The sequence below is a fragment of the Ceratotherium simum genome, chromosome 5, assembly GCF_057802395.1.
Source record: "Ceratotherium simum simum isolate JZ-2026a chromosome 5, ASM5780239v1, whole genome shotgun sequence".
NCBI classification, from domain to species: domain Eukaryota; kingdom Metazoa; phylum Chordata; class Mammalia; order Perissodactyla; family Rhinocerotidae; genus Ceratotherium; species Ceratotherium simum.
Genome location: NC_141904.1, coordinates 90652027 through 90662917, shown reverse-complemented (window position 1 = coordinate 90662917; position 10891 = coordinate 90652027).

Sequence of the window (10891 nt, the reverse complement as noted above, 5' to 3'; positions counted from 1 at the left end):
ATTTAACTTTTAACAAACTGTAAGGATCTGGGGACACGTCTGCTTCTAGCCAAGATGGAGCAATCCAGCAAGATGGATTTATCTCCCTGCCTTAAAATATTAAAAATACAGGGCACTGGGTACAGTAGTCAGAAGAATAACGTGTCACTAGTAGAAAAGAAATAGCCCTAGGCCATGCATTCTCAACAGGGGCAATACCACCCCCAAGGGAGTAAAAACTGGTTCTGGGGGCCAGGGGGGAGTAGCAAAAATTATTCTTTATACATAAAGCACAGAAACACATACAATACATAACCAGATATATAGTATAACTGTGGCATTAAAATTTCATGGGGGGTGGGGAATAGGGAAAAAAGATGTCTAAAAAGGGTTTGAGGGGGTGCGAGGGCAATAATGAAAAAAAGGTTGAGAAACACTGCCTTATAGGCTGCTCTGCCCCTGCCTAACCAAACTTAAAAGCAAGCCTTGAAAGGATCAAACTGTTCCCAAGTAACTTAACTGCTCTAGACCAAAGCTGGAGAACGACATATATTAAACACACACACAAATATCCAGCACCAATAACGTAACATCCACATTGTCTGGTATCCAATAGAAAACTACCTGGCACGTGACGAAGCAGGAAAATATCATTGATGACGAGAAGAAAATCAATCAACTGAACATGACCCCAAAATAATACAGATGATAGCAGACAGAGACGTTAAAAGAGTTGTTATAACTATACTCCAAATGCTCAAGAAGGAGGAAAATTTGAGCATGTTAAGGAGAGAAATGGAAGACACAGAGAGACATGAATCGAACTTCCAGACATGAAAGACAGAATGCCTGAGATGAAAAACATTAGGTGAGATTAACAGTAGACTGAACACCGTAGAAGAGAGGATTCGTGAGCATAAACACACAACAATAAAAACTACACACAATAAAAAGGAATAGACAAACAACAAAAAACAGAGCCTCAGGGAGCTGTGGGACAACTTCAAGCAGCCTAATATATATGATTGGAGTCCCCAGAGGAGGGCAGGGGAGGAGGGGTGGGGAATGCCATATGGCTGGTGACAACAAATAATTAAAGAAATAATGGCCAAAAATTTACACAGATCCAAGAAGTTCAAAGAACCCCAAGCAAAAGAAAAGTGAAGAAAACTACACCAATACACATTATAATCAATTTCTCGAAAACCACTTAAAAGCAGCCAGAGACAAAAGAAACTCTGCAAAAAGGAACCAAGATAAAACGGCAGCAAGCATCTCATCAGAAACAATGTTAAGTCCTAAGAGGGTGGACCATAAAGGGCTGAACGAAAAATGTTGTGAACACAGAAATCTTGTCTGAAGAATCAGACTTTTCCAGGCTATAAAAGCTGAAAATATTCATCCCTGCAAAGCTGCACTGCAAGAAACGTGAAAAGCAGCCCTTCCCACAGAAGAATGATCGTACCAAAAGGAAATCTCATCCTACTTGAGTGAAGGTCACCAGAAACAGTAACTAGATGGGTAAACATAAAACCTGTTTTTTCATTTTAAAAATGACATTAAAGGGGCCTGGCCCCATGTCTTAGCAGTTAAGTGCATGTGCTCTGCTGCTGACGGCCCGGGTTTGGATCCCGGGTGTGCACTGACACACCACTTCTCAGGCCATGCTGAGGCAGCGTCCCACATACAGCAACTAGAAGGATGTGCAGCTATGACATACAACTATCTACTGGGACTTTGGAGAAAAAAGGGAGGAGGATTGGCAGTAGATGTTAGCTCAGAGCCGGTCTTCCTCAGCAAAAAAAAACAAAAAGATAAAAGAGGAAGATTGGCATGGATGTTAGCTCAGGGCTGATCTTCCTCAAAAAAAAAAAATGACAATAAAAATAAGAAAAATAATAGCCTGATGAAAAAGTTCTGGAAATGGATAGCGGTGATGGATGCACAACATTGTGAATATATTTAATGCCACTGAATTTTACACTTAACAAGGATTAAAATGATATACTTTATGTTATGTATATTTTACCACCACTACAACAAAAAATAGCACGGTATTGTAGGGTTTACAGTGAATGTGGAAATCAAGTGCGTGTGACAGCACATGGGCCAGGAAAGCAGAAATGTTGTAAGGTTCTTATACAATACATCAAGTGGTATAAGATTAGCTGAAGGCAGACTTTGAATCCACATATACTATAAACTCTAAAGCAACCACTTAAACAAAAGATATAACTAATAAACCGACAAAAGAGATAAAATGGAATCATAAAAAATACTCTATTAATCCAAAAGCAGGCAGAAAAAGAGGAAAAGGGGAACAAAGGAGAGATGGAACAAATAAAACAAACAGCTAGACATAGAGTTAAACCCAACTATATCAATTATCACATTAAAATAATCATATATCAAAAATCAATTAAAAGGCACAGACTGTCAGATTCTATTTAAAAAAAAGACAACATTCATCTATGCTGCCTATAAGAAACCCACTTTATTATTTTTATTTTAAACTTTTATTTTGAAATAATTTCAGATTTAAAGAAAAGTTGAGGCCAGCCCATTGGTGTAGTGGTTAAGTCTGGCACGCTCCACTTCCGCGGCCTGGGTTTGCGGGTTTGGATCCCACACCGCTCATCAAGCCATGCTGTGGCGGTGACCCACATACAAAATAGAGGAAGAGTGGCATAGGTGTTAGCTCAGGGCTAACCCTCCTCACCAAAAAAAAAAAAAAAAGTTGCAAAGACAGTATGCTCTTCACCCAGCTCCTCCTAACAGAACCTTATAGAACCATGGTAAAATTACCAAAATGAGGAAACTGACATCCATACAATATTACTAACTAAATTACAGAATTAGTTTGAATTTCACCAGTTTGTCTATAATGTCCTTTTCCTGTTCCAGGATCCAATCCAGGATCCCACTGTATTTAGTTGTCAGGTCTCCTTAGTGTTCTCCAGTCTGTGATAGTTCTTCACTCTTTCCTTGTCTGGGGCCAGCCCAGTGGTGTAGTGGTCAAGTGAACGCGCTCCGCTTTGGCGGCCCAGGGTTCACGGGTTCGCATCCTTGGTGCGCACTGACGCATCGCTTGTCAAGCCATGCTGTGGCAGCATCCGGTAAAAAGTAGAGGAAGACAGGCACAGATGTTAGCTCAGGGCCAACCTCCCTCAGCAGAAAGAGGAGGATTGGCATCGGATGTTAGTTCAGGGATAATCTTCCTCACAAAAAAAAAAAAAAAGTTTTTCCTTGTCTCTCCTGACCCTGACACTTCTAAAGCACTGGGTACTCTGTAGAATGTCTCTCAGTTTGGATTTGCCTGATGTTTTCTCATGAAGAGACTGAGGTTATGTGTGTTGGGCAAGAACCCCACAGGGGTGATGTGCCCTTCTCAGTGTACCATATCAGTGGGTACATCATGTCACTAAGGCTCATTACTGGACTACTAACCTTGATCACTCCTTTAAGGTGGTGTCTGCCAAGACTCTCCATGTAAAGTGACTGTTTTTCCCTTTGTAATTAACAAACACCATGGAGGAACTACTTTGAGATTATATAAAGAAACTGTTTCTCTTCAAACTTGCGCATATTAACTTTAGCACCCGTTAGCGGAACTGGCCTACAACGATTCTTACTGTAGTGTCTGCTTCAGGGTAACTGCGTATTTTCACAATTCCTGTTAAGTGGAAGAGAAACCCCATTTGAATATAAAAGCACAAATCGGTCAAGAGGATGAAAAAGATCTACCATGCTGACACTAACACAGAGACAGCGGGACGAGCAACTGAGTATCTGGCAAAGCAGATTTCTGAGCAAAGACTATTACCGGGGATAAAGAAGGTCATTCATAGTGATAAAGGGGTCAACTCAACACCAGGACTTAACCATCCTGCACATTTATGCACCTAGTAACAGAGCTTCAAAACACACGAAGAAAAAACTGATGGAAATGGAAAGGAAAAATAGATATACAATTATAGTTGGAAATTTCAACATCCCTCTCTCAATAACTGATAGAAAAAGTAGACAAAAAATTTGCCAGAATACAGAAGATTTGAACAACACTATCAACCAATTTGTCCTAATTGACATTTATGGAACACTCAACGAAACAGGAGAATATTCATTGTTTTCAAGCGCACGTGGGTGAACATTTCCAAAGACAGACCATATTCTGAGCCATAAAACAAATCTCAATAAATTTAAGAGAATCCAAACTGTACAAGTATGTTCTCTGACCATGGAATACTTTCCAGAAATCAGCAATGGGGACGTCCCTACAGACACTACAGACTTTAAATTCTGCTCCTTTAACAGCTCCATCCCCTCCCTTTCTTTTCCTGATGTCACAAAATTACATCTTTGTAGACTGTGTCCAAAAACAAACTAATGATTGTTTAAAATGCACTAGTCCCTTAAATTACAGGCATACCTCATTTCCTCATGCTTCACTTTGTTGCACTTTGCAGATATTGTGTTTTTATGAGATCCTCCACCAGCAAAGATTACAACTCACTCAGATGATGGTTAGCATTTTTTAGCAATAAAGCATTTTTTAATTAAAGTATGTACATTTTTAAACATAATGCTATTGCACACTAAATAGACTACAGTATAGTGTAAACGTAACTTTTATATGCCCTGGGAAACCAAAAAATTTATGTAATTTGTTTTATTGCAATATTCACTTTATTGCAGGGGTCTGGGACCCAACTCATAAATATCTCTGAGTTATGCTTATATATGGAAAACAAACTATAGAGTTACAAAGTTACACAGATACCAGCTTTTAGACTAATAATGTTTTTTTTAACGTATCAGTCTCTTAAATCACGTAGAACACAAAAAGTGGAGTTACAAACCGCTGTTACAATAATACTAGCTTTTATAATGCCCTTGTATTTACCTTTACTGAGATCTTTATTTCTTCATACAGATTCATGGATTCAAATGGGTGTTGGATCTTGTCAAATGCTTTCTCTGCATCTACTGAGATGATCTTGTGATTTTTATTCCTCATTTTGTTAATGTGGTGAATCACATTGATTGATTTGCAGATGTTGGACCATCCCTGCATATACGAATTTTTTAACACTCCTTTCTAGGAGTGCTCATGAAATGATGTCATGGTTCAAGGCAGTTTGGGGAGGCCTAAAACAAGAAAATACGTCTTGCTTGAGAAGCTTGCTGCAGGGTTAAATAACCCCTGTGGCGAAGACTACCCAGCACCAGCGCAGGGCCTCAGTGAAAGGAGGGGCTTTGCCTCCTGCGTAGGACAACAGGAGAGCTTAAAATAAATGCTATTTTTCTGTGATAGGACAGTGATGACTGCCCTTTCATGTCGTTATCTGTGACAAATCAGCATGAGTTTACTATTTTGGGGTAGCATCTTATTTAAACCTCAAAACAACTGTGTTCATCTCAGAATTTAATGCATCCATTTGGTGCATCCCTCCCCGGATCGTTTTTCTGTGCCAGATAGACTTTTCGGGCCACTCAGCAATGTCTGAGCGCCTGTGAGCAGCCATGGGAGGGCTTCTGAGGCCGGCCTTGCAGGCCAGCCTGCCTGGCTTCAAATCCCAGCTCTGCTGCTTACCTCTCTGTGTCTTAGTTTCCCCATCTGTGAAATAGGGCAAAGGAAAGCGACAATGGTGCCCACCACCCACTGCTGTGCAGTTGTTCTGAGGATTACATATCTTCATACGGGAGGCACTTGGAGCGGTGCCTGGCACCTGCGTGCTGGCTAAATGCAGCAGGACACAGAGCTGAGCCCTGCAGCTGAGTCCCGCCTGCTCAAACCCCCACCCCCTCTTCCACTCTCTCCTTACTCAGGGTTAGGACCATCGGTGGCTTATCCACACTTCTGGGCCTTCTCTCTCTCTCCACAGCTTGCTCCGTGAATGAATTCAGAATTCCCTGAAACTAGCTGCACATGAAAACATTGAGCATTCATGACACGTACTAAAAACACAAGCATTCAAGCTTACGAGCAGTATAGACAAAATAGATAGAAGGGATAGAAGGGCAGTTCTTCTGAACAGAATTCACCTCGGGGAAGGCACAAATGATAGGACAAATCCCCCGGGGGAGTGTTTATCCTGTTAGCGGTCAGGGATATGCAAGTGATAAGACCTTGCAGCGGATACTATTTTTTAGCTACTAAAGTGAAAGAAAACTTGAAAAAACTGTTAGCTCCCAATGCTGGCAAAGCAGCCACGAGGCTGCTACAAGCTTTCAGGGATGGAGATGCTCTGGGTGCATGAAAAGCCCTGTGGGGATTCATCTGAAGGGCAGGATTCGAGGAGGGGGTCAGCAGGCTGGCCCGGGCCTTCTGGGGAGGCCGGGAGAAAAGCGGGCCACCGCCCACGGAAAGAGGGCTGGTCTCCCGGCTGCTTACAGGGGAAGGAGGCAAAATGCAGAGACCTCAGCCTCCACCGGAAGCCGGGAAATGCATGCTGAAATGTCCCGCCTATCGGAGTGGCGGAAAGGGCAAAGTTTTGGGGAGCGTCATGCGTCAGATCTTAGAAAGTCAAAGCCCCAATGCCCAGCAATTGACTTCTTGGTCTAGAGCAGCGATTCTCGAACTTTTCCTTCTCAAGACTCCTTGACGCTCTTAGAAATGTTTGAGGACCACAAAGAGCTTTTGCTTATGTGGGTTATGTCTGTCAATAGTTTACTGTATGTGAAAGTAAAGCTGAGAGAATTTAAAAATGTTTATGTGTTAATTCATTCAAAACGTGCTAAGTTTCAAGGATGTTTACCTAAATAAAATATTTTGATAAAAATAGATACATTCCAAAACAAAAAAAATTGTGAGAAATGTGGCATTGTTTATATTTTTGCAAATCTCTTCAGTGTCTGGCTTAATAAACTTGGCTGGAGCCTCATGTTTACTACTGCAGTCTGTCTATTGTGACATCATACATCATGTAGGCTCTGGAAAATTCCCTTTTATTTTAAGAGGGTTTTTAATTTGAGAGAATGGGAATGAAAAAGGCTAATAGTGTCTCGTTTTATGAAAATAGTTTTGAACTTGTGGACCCCCTGAAAGAGTCTCAGGGACGCCAGGGGTCCCTGGAACCCCACTTTGAGGACTGGTGGTCTAGAGAAATAAGCAGACAGGTGCACAGATGGTTCCCTGCAGCGCTGATGGCAGAGGAGAACACTGGAGCAACGGAAGAGAACAATAAACCGTAGAACACTGACACTGTGAAATACTGTGCAACAATTTAAGAGGGAGGTGGGTGGAGTGGTGGCTAACATAGACAGATCTGTAAATTATGTGGCCACGAAAAAAAGCCGGTTTCAGAAGGATACGTAAATATGATACCATTTACGTAAAAACCTGCCATAAGACAATCACATTTTCGGTGGGCACATGTACATATCTGTAAGTTCCTGGAAAAGGTCTGGAAGGATCCACATCAAACTGATAGCAGTGGCCACCAGAATTGGAGAAGGGTGTACCATTTTAATTCTTTTAATTAAGAAAGCAATATAGTTTAGGCTTCCTCTCTGAATTTAATCCACTTTATTAGAGATCTACCTAAGAAAATAAAACTTTCCCAAGATTTTCAGACATTTCCCAAAGCCTGAAGTGTAAGTCATCACTGCTTCTTATCCAGAGTGATTTAAAATGCAGATTCCAGCTGCAAAGCCATCTAGAAAGCCAACAGTCAGAGGCCGGGGTGTCTGTTGAATCAGACCCTGTGCTTAGAAGGTTCCCCAGGCCATGGACTCTCTGTTCCCCAACTCGGGCAGAGCTGAGTGAGGGCAGAGCCCTCCGCCCTCTGCTCTCTGCCATCTCAGGCCCGCGCACAGGGGCTGGCTCAGGCCCTTTTCCAGAGAGGAAGCATCCTTTGCCCGACAAGGGAATTCGCTCTCAACTAGTTTGAGGCGTCATCCTCAGGGGCTGGAGATGGTGAGAGTCCTGGCTGGGCCCGGCAGGGAGTCCTGGGGAGACTGTGTGTGTGTGTGTGTGTGTGTGTGTGCGCGCGCGCGCGCGCGCGGGTGTGCACGCATGCTCACAGGAGGTTGGGCGAGTGTATATGCAGAAAATATGAGATGGGCACTCTGTGTTGGGCTGGGGCTGGCTGTGGCTCAGGGCCAGGACTCAGCGTGTGCCCTTAAGAGTGCCCCCACTTCATAAGTGCCCCTTCTACAGAGTGGCCTTCTGATCAAGCATGCATTACCTTAGCACAGAGCGCACGGCCGACAATGCCAGATGCCCACCTTCTGCTTGCTGCGGGGTGCGCAGGAAGAGCAGGTGTCCAGGCCTCCCTTGCGGTTAGGGTGGGGCCACTGACTGGGTTCTAGAGAGCCACCGCTTGTGAAGGTCGCCTATACCGCTGCGGGCCTGGCCGCCAACATCCGTGCAGTCCTCTCCGCTCTCTCTGCTCACCCGCTGACCAGAGGAATGCAGCAGGCCAGCAGAGGGCTCTGAGCAGGTCCTAGAAGACGGGCTTAGCAGGAGCCAGGAAGCTTGAAGAAGGCCTCCTGGTGAACAACTGAGCACACCGAGGTGTGAGGGGCAACGCACCTTGACTGGGGTAAGCGGCGAGCCAGGTAGGGTGGCTGTCACAGCAGCTGGTAAGAATTACCCCGGCAAATTCTCCACGGGCAGCTGGGGATTTTGAAAATACTCGTTAAAGAGATGATTGTGAGGATAACGTCATGGTGACTGTTGGGATGGACTGACGGTGATGACAGAGTTGGTGTTTTGTTTATAATGGGGCTGATGTCCACGGTTGTTTGGAGCTGGTGGTGACAGAGGTGGTAGGGGGACAGCAGTGGGGGGGGCAGTGTTGACTCATGGGGCTGCTGTCTGCAGCTGTGCTGGAGAGAACGGAAGGGGTGGCAAGTATGAGGCTAGTGTGCAGGCCGTGGTGGGAGCCGGTGGTCGTGGAGGAGATGGGGTTGGTGGCCATGGGGAAGGGAGAATGTGTCGCTGGCCGTGGGGAGGTGACTGTGGCTGACTGTTGTCCTACAGGGGACAGTGGTGGCTTGTGTGGTACGGTTGGTTGTAGTGGTGGGAGGTATTGATGCTGGGGTTGGTGGCTGTGGAGCGGGTGGGACTGTGCAGACAGCTCTCTGGTGGTGGCCTTGCTGGCCTGGGATGGAGATGGCGGGGATGATGGAGATGGTGGGGATGACGGAGATGGTGAATAGAACTTCCCAGTGGACCTATTTTCCTGCGGCTCCCATGTGGATCCCTTATGCACCTCGGGAAATCCCCGCCTGGCCGCTGAATGTCCCTCCACTCCTCCCCACCCTCAGGAAAGTCTGATTGGTGACGCCGGGCTGCCAGGCTCCTGGCAGGTTCTCACTGGACCGAACCACTCAGCCAACAGGATCCAGGCCTGGCATGGTGACCACTGTAGCACCAGCCCTGTGGCCGCATGCACTGGCCTCAGGAAGGAGCAGGGGCAGAATTTAGGGGCACCCCATGTGGGGACTTGGGGGCTGCAGGGCCTTGGTTCTAGGGGGCCCCAGGGGCCAGGAAGCTTTCAAGGGAGCACTTTTCAGGTGTGAAAGGGGGCCTGTCTGGGACCATGCCTGTGAAGTGAACGTGGGGGGCCCTGGGCCTGCGTCCTCCTCCACACAGTGTGGGAGAACAGCCCCTTCCTCACACGGTTTGTACAGGATACAGAATGCCCCACGTGAGGTGCTTCCCGCAGGGCCTCATTCATATGAAGTGTCCCGTAAGTAGATGCTGCCTTGTACCATTGTTCTCATTAGGCGGCCATGTTACAGGTGATTCTTAACCCAGAAATCACAGACTCTCAGCCTATGGACTCCATCTCGTCAATTAATATGTTTTCTTTGTTCTGCTGAGATATATTTAAAATTTTTTTGATTTAGTTGCTTACACTTGAATAATTTAGAGATTTCACATAAAAATTTAGATTTCCAATATCTCTGGAAGAACAGAAGACTGGGCGCCTGGGTCCACATCTCCACATGGCAGCATTCAGCTGGGCGTCTTTGGATGGAACGGGCTCTCTGGTTTGCCACAGTCTCCACCACGCTCTACTGCCCCTCCCTCCCCCTGAGTTTGGGCTCCTGTTCCAGCCTCTCCTCTGTGGGTAGCTGCCCTCTAGTGGCTCTCTGCGCCTGCTTGGCCTTCCTTGTGGCACCCTCTGACCCACAGGCCCGCCTCCAGTCAGCACTGTTCTGCTGGCCCACCATATGGAGGTCCTTGAGGGGGGGACGTTGGTGTAATTAGATTTGGGTGTGACTTGGCCAGTAACGGACCAGTAAATGCTGTCTCGTATGGTGGAGGAAAGTTTGTTATTTTAACTGCTGGCCCCAGAATTCCTCTGAGGGAGAGAAGTGTCTTGTGTGAAGAATTCGGTGACTGTTGCTTGGGGTAGAAGGGAGACCCCAGAGTTTGCAAGTTTCTGCTGTCAGCACTTGGAGGGGAGTTGTTTCCATGGGAGAGAGAGGAATTCGTTGTTTTGTTTCTGAAGAACAAGGATAGAGAGGGGGAAAAGGAGAGAGAAACTAGCGCAGGGGGAGGTGAGAAAGGATGGGGCCAGGGGAGCCCAGGTGGCCTCCTGGCCAGGAGAGTGGCCGACGGCCATTTTGGGGACAGTGAGGTGCCTTTCGAGGCATGTCTATTGCAGAGATGGAAACCCCTCCTCTCGCCCACCCAGGGTCTTCAGTGCCTCCTGCTCTGCTCGCTGCTGTGTTGTGAGAACAAGCTTTTTGTGGAGTTTGGAGAAGGGCTGAGTATCGACGTGAGATTGGCCTGGGCTGTCCGGGGTGGCCCATGTGGGGCCAGGAGAACCCAGTCCTGGGACGGGGCAGAGCAGCTCCAGAGACCGTGGACTTGGGGGTGGCTGGTGTGGGGCAGCCCGTTTTACTAGGAACTTGGGGGACGGAGAAGCCCCACTTGATATCTGGTGATAACAAA